Genomic DNA, 11334 nt, shown 5'->3' on the forward strand with positions numbered 1-11334 from the left:
CAATTACATCTTCATCCTCTTCAGAGGAAGAATAGTCTTCAGAGCTCATGAATGGCAGAAGGAGGTTTAATGGGATCTCTATGGTCTCTATATGAGCCTCAGATTCCTTTAGGTCCTCAATAGGGAACTCCTTCTTTCTTGAGAGACGTCCCATGAGGTCTTCCTCATTGGGATTCACGTCCTCTCCTTCCTCTCTAAGTTTGGCCATATTGATTATATCAATGGCCTTGCACTCTCTTTTTGGATTTTCTTCAGTATTGCTTGGGAGAGTACTAGGAGGAGTTTCAGTGATTTTCTTACTCAGCTGGCCCACTTGTGCCTCCAGATTTCTGATGGAGGACCTTGTTTCACTCATGAAACTTAAAGTGGCCTTAGACAGATCAGAGACTAAATTTGCTAAGTTAGAGGTACTCTGTTCATAATTCTCTGTCTGTTGCTGAGAAGATGATGGATAAGGCTTGATATTGCTGAGCCTATTTCTTCCACCATTATTAAAGCCTTGTTGAGGCTTTTATTGATCCTTCCATGAGAAATTTGGATGATTTCTCCATGATGAATTATAGGTGTTTCCATAAGGTTCACCCATATAATTTACTTCTGCTATTGCAGGATTCTCAGGATCATAAGCTTCTTCTTCAGAAGATGCCTCTTTAGTACTGTTGGATGCATTTTTCCATCCATTCAGACTTTGAGAAATCATGTTGACTTGCTAAGTCAACATTTTGTTCTGAGCCAAAATGGCATTCAAAGCATCAATTTCAAGAACTCCCTTCCTTTGAGGCGTCCCATTATTCACGGAATTCCTCTCAAAAGTGTACATGAACTGGTTATTTGCAACCATGTCAATAAGTTCTTGAGCTTCTGCAGGCATTTTCTTTAGGTGAATGGATCCACCTGCAGAATGGTCCAATGACATCTTAGAGAACTCAGATAGACCATAATAGAATATATCTATCATGGTCCATTCTGAAAACATGTCAGAAGGACATCTTTTGGTCATCTTTTTGTATCTTTCCCAAGCTTCATAGAGGGATTCACCATCTTTTTGTTTGAAGGTCTGAACATCCACTCTAAGCTTGCTCAGCTTTTGAGGGGAAAAGAACTTAGCCAAGAAGGTCGTGACCAGCTTATCCCAAGAGTCCAGGCTATCTTTAGGTTGAGAGTCTAACTATGCTCTAGCTCTGTCTCTTACAGCAAAAGGGAAAAGCATGAGCCTGTAGACTTCAGGATCTACTCTGTTAGTCTTAACAGTCTCACAGATCTGCAAGAACTCAATTAAAAACTGGTAGGGATCTTCTGATGGAAGTCCATGAAACTTGCAGTTCTGTTGCATTAGAGCAACTAGTTGAGGTTTCAGCTCAAAATTGTTTGCTCCAATGGCAGGAATTGAGATGCTTCTTCCATCAAACTTGGAAGTAGGTGTAGTATAATCACCAAGCATCCTTCTTGCATTATTGTTGTTGGGTTCGGCTGCCATCTCCTTTTCTTGTTCGAAAATTTCAGCAAGGTTGTCTCTGGATTGTTGTAATTTAGCTTCTCTTAGTTTCCTCTTCAGAGTCCTTTAAGGTTCTGGATCAGCTTCAACAAGAATGCCTTTTTCCTTGTTCCTGCTCATATGAAAGAGAAGAGAACAGAAAAAGAAGAGGGATCCTCTATGTCACAGTAAAGAGGTTCCTTATTATTAGTAGAAGAAGAAAGGGGATAAAGAAAGGAGAATCCAAACACAAGGGGTGAGGATAAGGGCAGTGATTTGAGATGAAGAGAAGTGTTAGTAAATGAATGAATAAATAGAATAATATGAGAGAGGGAGAAATTTTCGAAAATAAATTTTAAAAAGGAGTTAAATGATTTTCAAAAAATAAAGATAAGAAATAAAATTAAAATTAAAATTTAAAACAATTAATTAATTAAAGAAAAATTTTTTGAAAAAGAGGGAGGTATTTTCGAAAATTAGAGAGAGAAAAGTTGTTAGGTGGTTTTGAAAAAGATAAGAAACAAACAAAAAGTTAATTAGTTAGTTGAAAAAGATTTGAAAATCAAATTTGAAAAGATAAGAAGATAAGAAGATAAGAAGTTAGAAAATATATTTTAAAATCAAATTTTTGAAAAAAAGATAAAATTTTGAAAAAAAAATATGATATAAAAGATAAAATGAAAAGATATGATTAAAAAGATATGGTTAGAAAAGATTTAATTTTTAAAATTAAAATTAATTACTTAACTAACAAGAAACTAAAAGATATGATTCTAGAATTTAAAGATTGAACCTTTCTTAACAAGAAAGTAACAAACTTCAAATTTTTGAATCAATCATATTAATTGTTAGCATAATTTTCGAAAATAAAGATAAAACTAAGAAAAAAATTTTTGAAAAATATTTTAAAACATTAAATTTTCGAAAATTAAATAAAAAATGAAAAAGATTTGATTTTTGAAAAAATTTTAATAAGATAACATTTTTAGAATTTGAAAATTTGACTTGACTTACAAGAAACAACTAATTTTAAAATTTTTTGACTAAGTCAACCCAAATTTTCGAAATGTTGATAGAGAAACGGAAAAGAGATTTTTTTTATTTTTGAATTTTTAATGATGAGAGAGAAAAACACAAATATGACCAAAAACATGAAAATTTTGGATCAAAACCAATGATGCATGCAAGAACACTATGAATGTCAAGATGAACACCAAGAACACCTTGAAGATCATGATGAACATCAGGAACATATTTTTGAAAATTTTTTTATGCAAAGAAAACATGCAAGACACCAAACTTAGAAATCTTTAATGCTTAGACAATATGAATACATAAATGCATATGAAAAATAATAAAAGACACAAAACAAGAAAACATCAAGATCAAATAAGAAGACTTACCAAGAACAACTTGAAGATCATGAAGAATACTATGAATGCATGAATTTTCGAAAAAATGCAAGAAATATTTTTAAAGCATGCAATTGACACCAAACTTAAAACATGACCCAAGACTCAAACAAGAATCACAAAATATTTTCGGTTTTTTTTATTTTATGATTTTTTTTGTATTTTCTTATATATATATATATATATATATATATATATATATATATATATATATTTTGAAGAATTTTTGAAAACAAAACAAAAAGAAAATTACTAATCTGAGCAACAAGATGAACCGTCAATTGTCCAAACTCGAACAATCCCCGGCAACGGCACCAAAAACTTGGTGCACGAAATTGTGATCATCAACAATGGCACCAAAAAACTTGGTAGCGCTCTCAAACGTGAATCACACTTAGTCACAACTCCGCACAACTAACCAGCAAGTGCACTGGGTCGTCCAAGTAATACCTTACGTGAGTAAGGGTCGATCCCACGGAGATTATTGGTATGAAGCAAGCTATGGTCATCTTGTAAATCTCAGTTAAGCGGATAGTAAATGTTATGGAGTTTTCGAATAATAAATAAAACAGAAAATAAAGATAGAGTTACTCATGTAATTCAATGGTGGGAATTTCATAGAAGTGTGTAGAGGTGCTTGTCCCTGTTAGATCTCTACTTTCTCACTGTCTTCCTTCAATCCTTCTTATTCCTTTCCATGGCAAGTTGTATGTAGGGCATCACCGTTGTCAATGGCTACATCCCATCCCCTCAGTGAAAAAGGTCCAAATGCTCTGTCACGGCACGGCTAATCATCTGTCGGTTCTCGATCATGTTGGAATAGAATCCATTGATTCTTTTGCGTTTGTCATCACGCCCAACAATCACGAGTTTGAAGCTCGTCACAATCATTCAATCCCTAAATCCTACTCGGAATACCACAGACAAGGTTTAGACTTTATGGATTCTCATGAATGCCGCCATCAATCTAGCTTATACCACGAAGATTCTGATTAAAGAATCCAAGAGATATGCACCCTGTCTAAGGTAGACCGGAAGTAGTTGTCAGTCATGCGTTCATAGGTGAGAATGATGATGAGTGTCACGGATCATCACATTCATCATGTTGAAGTGCAACAAATATCTTAGAATAAGAACAAGCGGAATTGAATAGAAAATAGTAGAAATTGCATTGAAATTTGAGGTACAGCAAAGCTCCACACCCTTAATCTATGGTGTGTAGAAACTCCACCATTAAAAATACATAAGTGATGAAGGTCCAGGCATGGCCGAATGGCCAGCCCCCAAACGTGATCAAAAGATCAAAAAATAGAATCAAAGACACTGAATGCAATAGTAAAAAGTCCTATTTATACTAGACTAGCTACTAGGGTTTACAGAAGTAAGTAATTGATGCAGAAATCCACTTCCGAGGCCCACTTGGTGTGTGCTTGGGCTGAGCTTGAGCTTTACACGTGCAGAGGCTTCTTTTGGAGTTGAACGCCAAGTTGTAACGTGTTTTTGGCGTTCAACTCTGGTTCGTGACGTGTTTCTGGCGTTTGACTCCAGAATGCAGCATGGAACTGGCGTTGAGCGCCAGTTTACGTCGTCTAATCTCGAATAAAGTATAGACTATTATATATTGCTGGAAAGCTCTGGATGTCTAATTTCCAACGCCGTTGAGAGCGTGCCATTTGAAGTTTTTTAGCTTCAGAAAATCTATTTCGAGTGAAGGATGGTCAGAATCCAACAGCATCAGCAGTCCTTTGTCATCCTTTTATCAGAGTTTTGCTCAGGTCCCTTAATTTCAGCCAGAAATTACCTGAAATCACAAAAAAAACACACAAGCTCATAGTAAAGTCCAGAAATGTGAATTTAGCATAAAAACTTATGAAAACATCCCTAAAAGTAGCTAGATCCTACTAAAAACTTCCTAAAAATAATGTCAAAAAGCGTATAAATTATCCGCTCATCAAACAGCTCAAACAAGGAAGATATTTCGAGACATTAGCTCCTCAACTAATATAATGCCCTCAACACATAATTTTTGCATGCTTAAGCAATCAACACCAAGACAAGGTATGTTGTAGATATAGAAATCAGTATTCTATTATCATTAGAATATAAATCCAACTCTTCCATATAAGTATCAAATAACTTTAACTCAAACCTTCATGTGTAAAAAGTAAGAACAATACACTTTTCATCCACAAATTACTTTTACTCTGTATTTTTCCAACCTGAATTTACTATATCAACACTTCTCTACAACGAAGATTGGTAAATATTTTAGCCTAATTTATTCTTCTAAAACCTCTAACCAAGAACCTCATCTTTCACTCTCCAAGAAACACACTTCACAAGAAGCTGAAGTCCAGGATGATAAATTATTAAATATCTATTTTTATCGCCATTTTTTTCAAGTTATTGAACATAACAAACTTCTATATTTCTTAACTTATGATAATTTAATACAAAATTTGTATTTATTTGTGGTAGTTTTTTAATGGGAGTTACTAAAAACCTCTGCAATATATTGTGACAAATTATAAAACTCTCTAAATAATTAACAAAAACTCCCACTATTATAATACTTCTAATTCAATTAATTATAAAATAACTCAACCAAAAAAAGTATTTACTCAGCCCATAAGAAACAAAAAAAATCAAAACAGGGCTTCGAGAGAGAAAAAACGAAGGAGAGTGAGATCGAAACCCTAGAATCCACGGCCACCGCCACCGCCACCGCCATTCATCTCTGTCATTGTTGTCGTTATTGTCTCCTTCAACGACACGTCACCGCTGGAGTTATGAATGAAGGACAAGGTGATTGTGGAGCCTCTACTCTGCTTCTGCGTCGTTTTCCACGGCGGATTCTTTCGCTGGTTCTGCTTTTGTTCTGGTGGCTTGAAGCACTCAGAGCACAGTTTCTGCACGGATGCGGTGGCACTAGCGGAGCAGATTTGGAAGGCAAGCGAGCGGGAGTCTCTGGAATCTTCGATTGAAGCTGCAATAGTACGATCGAAGCTATCAAACCTTATGGAACTAATTCTCATGTCATTCCGAGTCATTGAGGTGAGGATTTGTTCCTACTTTGTAAAGGTTTCCATGAACTGAACAATAAAAATGAAAGAGGGTTGGGTCTTTATTTTTATGAACTTTTTGTATGAACTTTATTCATGAAATTCTATTATATTCATGTTGTAATGCTAGAGGGATAAATCTTTTAATATTAACTCTTTAGCTACTGCTTCTTTGCTATGTCATTATATTGCTCTGATTGGTTTGTTACATTGTAAATTTTATTTTATTTTTTGAATGAATTATGTTTTGTATTTATTTGGATCTTCATTTTTTTTAGATGTTAGGGGCTGGTGTTAGTCAGGTTGTTGTATGCACATTCTTCTAGTGAATAGGATACTTCCCTTGCTGTTTATCTGTACCACTAAATAATATGAAATTTATTTCTAAAGAATAAATTACCATTTGTACCCATAAAAGATACAGACGCTGACAAATGTACCTATATAAGAATAAAACGACAATTGTAACCACGGAAGATGGCTTTCGTGTGCTAAGAGTACCCTAACGGACCAATTACGTAACCAACGTTTGGGTACTCTTGGCACACGGACGTCATCTTCCGTGGTTACAATTGTCGTTTTATTCTTATACGGATACAGTTATCAGCGTCTGTATCTTTTATGGGTACAAATGGTAATTTATTCTATTTCTAAAACTACTTTTGCAGGGCCTGCTATGGTGTTTTGAGGTTTGTTATGGAAAATGGCGCCAAGGGATGCGAGGTATGTTCTTGACAGCATCTGATTTTAGGTTTCCTTGTTGCTATGCTTAGGTTGCGATAATATTTTGATTCTCTGCAGGTCATCGTTAGTGGCAAGTTGAGGGCTCAGCGCACTAAATCCATGAAGTTCAAGGACGGGTACATGATTTCCTCAGGGCAACCAGTCAAGGACTACATTGATTCTGCTGTAAGACATGTACTCCTTAGGCAGTTCAGTATATACTTTTAGATAAGTCTTCCTTTGATTGCATTGATAGTGTATGCATTTTGTTTTTATTATGAAGGGATTTGGATAAGAAATGTTGCAGATGAGTAACTTCACAAAGCTTACATGAGGTACAACTTTTTTTTTGTTCTTTTCTTTTGTTTTTTTCTTCAAGTCTTCATTTGTTTTGGTTTTGCTGTGTATTATTTCAGGCATATACGAGCGAGTTGCAGCTTAAAGTGGATCACTTGCTGGAAGAGAATGCAAGACTCAAGAGACAGCAACAAAAGGCATGCATCTTCATTTATATACATAAATACACACATTTTAGTTACTAGTGATTTTGTTTGTTTATGTTTATGTTTTAATATTTCATCAAGTGAACCTTATATTCATTTAGTTCTTGCAAAATAGGATCTGGTTTAACTTTGAGCATTGAAGTTGGTGTTTTACACTTGAAATTTATTGTATGTATAATTTGTCAGGTAAATTTATTGCTGAGGTTTCATGCTCCAAAGAATGTAACAAGAAAAATGGGACTTATGCTAAAGCTAACAAGCCTGCATCTGCTGATGATGAAGATATGGACCCCACTGTAAGTTTCATTGCAGCATTGCAATGCTTTTAAATAGTGATTTGATTTTCTGAAATATTCCATATCTTTTTGGGTGCAGCAATACCTTGAGAACAGGCTCAAGTACTTTGCGGATCAGAAGGCTGAAGGGATTAACCCATACCCGCACAACATAAATGATAGTAGAGTTATTACAACAAGTTTAAATTGAAGATAATTGATCCAAGTTTCATAAGTGCTAATTCAATATAGGGACTCTCTTCCCAGAAATTAAAGTGTCATTACAACATGTTTAAATTGAAGATAATTGAAACCCCTGCTTGCTTTATTTTGAATTGTTTTTTAACTGCTATGCGAGCTGTTGGTCCAACTCTTCTCACGATTTGGTAATTTCTTTTGTTGATTCAGGTTGGAAGAGTTTGCTTGCTGTAACAGATTAGCTTACAAAGGAATTATAATTATTCAGTTTTTAGGAATGAATTAGGTGTTAAAGGATCCCCAGTAACTGGCAACATCCTCTTCCATCTCCTCAATAGTCTTCCCCTTTTATATTTTTTCCACTGTTTGAGCCAATTTTATTATGAATTTGTATTGTTGCCTGCCTAATTCAGTTGTAATTTAAGCATGCTTTATTGATTGGATTTACTTCTTATTTATTTCTGATTAATCAATTAATTAATATGCAAAGTAGTGTAAAGATCTCAAGTTCTAAATCTGGTGTAAAGCTATTTACTTGTTATTTACTTGTTATTTATTTCTAGGAATGGGAAGGTTTATAAAGGTATTCTTGTTGACGGTACTACTGTCACCATAAAACGTGCACAGGAAGGCTCACTACAAGGTGAGAGGGAGTTTTTTACAGAAATACAGTTGCTGTCGCGCCTGCATCACTAAAACCTTGTGTCTCTAATTGGATATTGTGATGAAGAGGGTGAACAGGTAACACTCATTATAATCTGTTTTACCAAGTTCTTAAGTTATCTTTAAATGTTTAGTTATTTTTGGAAGATTTAATTTACCTTAAAGTTCCATTAGCTTGCTGTTCATATGGACTATATGAGACTATGATTTGAATTAACAAAATGATATTGAAATTGAAATTGTTTCATTAAAAAGAACATAGTAGTGCATAAAAGATGAAACAACTTCCCCTGAATATATTCATTAAAATGGTTAATGTTTAGTTGAAAAAAAGACACAGCCTAGTGAGTTTCTGTTCTTGTGACTTGTTATTGCAGATGCTGGTTTACGAATATATGCCGAACGGAACGCTAAGGGATCACCTCTCGCGTACGCCTATTCCTCTTATCAACTAAATTTTCTATGTTGTGACTTTGATATCTTTGTATGTAGCCTCACCTTTAATTATTCATGACAGCTTCTTCAAGAACACCTCTGAGTTTTACAATAAAAATAAAGATTGCTCTAGGATCCGCTAAAGGTCTTTTGTATCTACACACAGAAGCTGATCCTCCAATATTCCATAGAGATGTCATGGCCAGTAATATACTATTGGACTCTAAGTTCAATGCAAAAGTTGCTGATTTTGGACTTTCGTGACTCGCCCCGGTGCCAGATCTCGAAGGAGTTGTGCCTGGTCATGTATCTACAATGATAAAAGGGACCTAGTAAGGCTTTTGTACATTGTGTGCATTAAGAAATGAAATGGACAAAGCAACCTGATTAAGGTTTTTTGTTTCCCAAGAAAAGTGACTAATGAGTTCAAATAAAGATTATTTTTATGGATTTGTTTTGCTTTGTCTTTGAAGATGAATTTGTTTTTAATGAAGGTGTTTTCTATTTTTATGTCAAATTCTTGTACTCATAACTGTCATGATAAATTCAGCTATAGACCTTTGTCTATTGCAGTATACTTTTCATATAGAACATACAAGCTTCTATGCTCCTAAAATTTTTGTTTTAAAAGTATTTCTTTTATTTTAATTTTCTTTTACATTTTTAATGTCTTGCTTAAATATTTCTTTTTAATAATAAATGATCAGTAGTATAACAATAATGTAAATTAATTTTTAAAAATTATATTGACAGGTTTGTGAAGGTTTGAAACCTCCACAAAATAGCAATTATTTTTAAAATGAAAAAGCCTTTTTGTGGGGGTTTTGAACCGCCACAAACATTGACTAAGAACTGCCATAAAAATTCAATATAAAACCCCCACTAAACATACATAAAACCCCATACTGAATAGATTGTGGAGGTTTTTAAAAACCCCCACAAAAGACCTCGTGACACCTCAAATTTTGAGGGTTTTAGAAATTCCAGAAACCATTTGGTGGGGGTTATAAACCTCCACAAATAAAAGAAAAAAACTGTCACAAATAAACAAAAATCTTGTAGTGGATGAACGAGTGAAAGATTTTGTAATATATAAAAGTTATTGCCATCTATTCAACTTAAATATAGATATTTTAAAAATTAGTTACAATACTACATTTGTATACTCTGAAATTTTTTAATTTATTTATCGTAGAATCTATTATCTTTCAATTAATGTATATTTGATGTGAATTTTATTTGTTATTTATGAGAATTAGATAGTTTTATCATGCAGATAATTTTAAATGGAATTAATACATTTATATTGTGAAATGAATGGAATCTAATAGTCTTTACCATAATGCAAATTCTAAGGTATAAATAAGATAACATAGCCATAAATATATGGATTCAAACCCTTTAATCTCAAATTAATTAAAATATCTCCTGTTAAACGATTGAAAAAAAAAACCATAGTTTGAACCAAGAAAAAAGAGTTTAAGCTATATATTTAACACATCATAAAAATCTACAAGTAAATATTTATCACAATTGAACCACCTATATAAAATTTTTAAATCCTTTCAATTACCAAAATACTTAAGTTTTCTTTGATGGTCCAAAAACTTTTAGTTCTCAACAAAAGAAAAGATGTACTATATTTTTGAAAGTACCGATCTTCTAACTCAAGGAGTAACCAACACATAAGAATTGCATGCTTAAGCAATCAACATAAAAAATAAAGTATGTTATAGATATAAAAAATGAGTTCTCCGATTGAAGGTTAATAAATATAATATATTATAAAAGCTTAGAATATTCCATAAGCTATATTAGATATCTATCATATAAAAAATTAATTGGATATTTAATAATACACGAAACTCCGGTTCAATAGACATATAATTGTGAGATTTAGAACTACACTTTTTATTAAAAGACTAATCATATTTTTATTTTCTTTGACGCCATTCACCTTAGATACCTCTCAGTACTCAGCTTACATTTTTATTTCAAACTACTATCAATTAAATAAAGAATTTACTATGATTCAAAGATCTTTATAAACCATTTTACATATATCCTCTCAAGAATATAGATATTTAAAAAGTTAATTACAATACTATATTTATATACTCTGAAATTTTATTTTTAATTATTTTAGATTCTTAAAATTAGACATTTTTGTCATTTAATTATTTTAATTTCATAAAGACATTCCTATATGTCAGACATGGGCAATCTAATAAGAAAATATTACATTAATGTCAAATTTTAATGTAGAAATAAGATAACACAACCAGAAATATATGGATTCAAAATTTTATCTCTCATAGTTTATTAAAATATATCCCATTATTTGATGAAAAAAATAAAAACCATGTATCTAACACTAAAAAAGAATTTAAGCAACATCTTTAACATCTCAATAAAGTCTACAAGTAAATATTTATCATAATTGAACCACTATAAATATATAAAATTTAAAATTCTTTCAATTATCAAAGTACTTAATTTTTTCTTAGGTGCTCCAAAAATTTAGACTGTAAAAATTCAGTAACAATTAACGACTATAGGGTTCTCAACCAAATATAATAGATTTATTAT

At 32.7% G+C, this 11334-nt stretch overlaps 1 long non-coding RNA gene and 1 other non-coding gene across 2 annotated transcripts; both read left to right on the plus strand.

Moving 5' to 3' along the window:
- The first annotated feature begins 974 nt into the window (after window positions 1–974).
- Window positions 975–1078, plus strand: LOC130965130 (small nucleolar RNA R71). Its single transcript, XR_009081182.1, has one exon. It is a non-coding gene; the product is annotated as a small nucleolar RNA R71 (small nucleolar RNA).
- A 6283-nt stretch (window positions 1079–7361) lies between these two features.
- Window positions 7362–9308, plus strand: LOC130959806 (uncharacterized). Its single transcript, XR_009078865.1, has 4 exons — window positions 7362–7470; window positions 7550–8388; window positions 8688–8739; window positions 8828–9308. It is a non-coding gene; the product is annotated as an uncharacterized LOC130959806 (long non-coding RNA).
- The last annotated feature ends 2026 nt before the right edge of the window (window positions 9309–11334 follow it).

Source organism: Arachis stenosperma, chromosome 2 (genome assembly GCF_014773155.1).
Source record: "Arachis stenosperma cultivar V10309 chromosome 2, arast.V10309.gnm1.PFL2, whole genome shotgun sequence".
Lineage (NCBI taxonomy): Eukaryota > Viridiplantae > Streptophyta > Magnoliopsida > Fabales > Fabaceae > Arachis > Arachis stenosperma.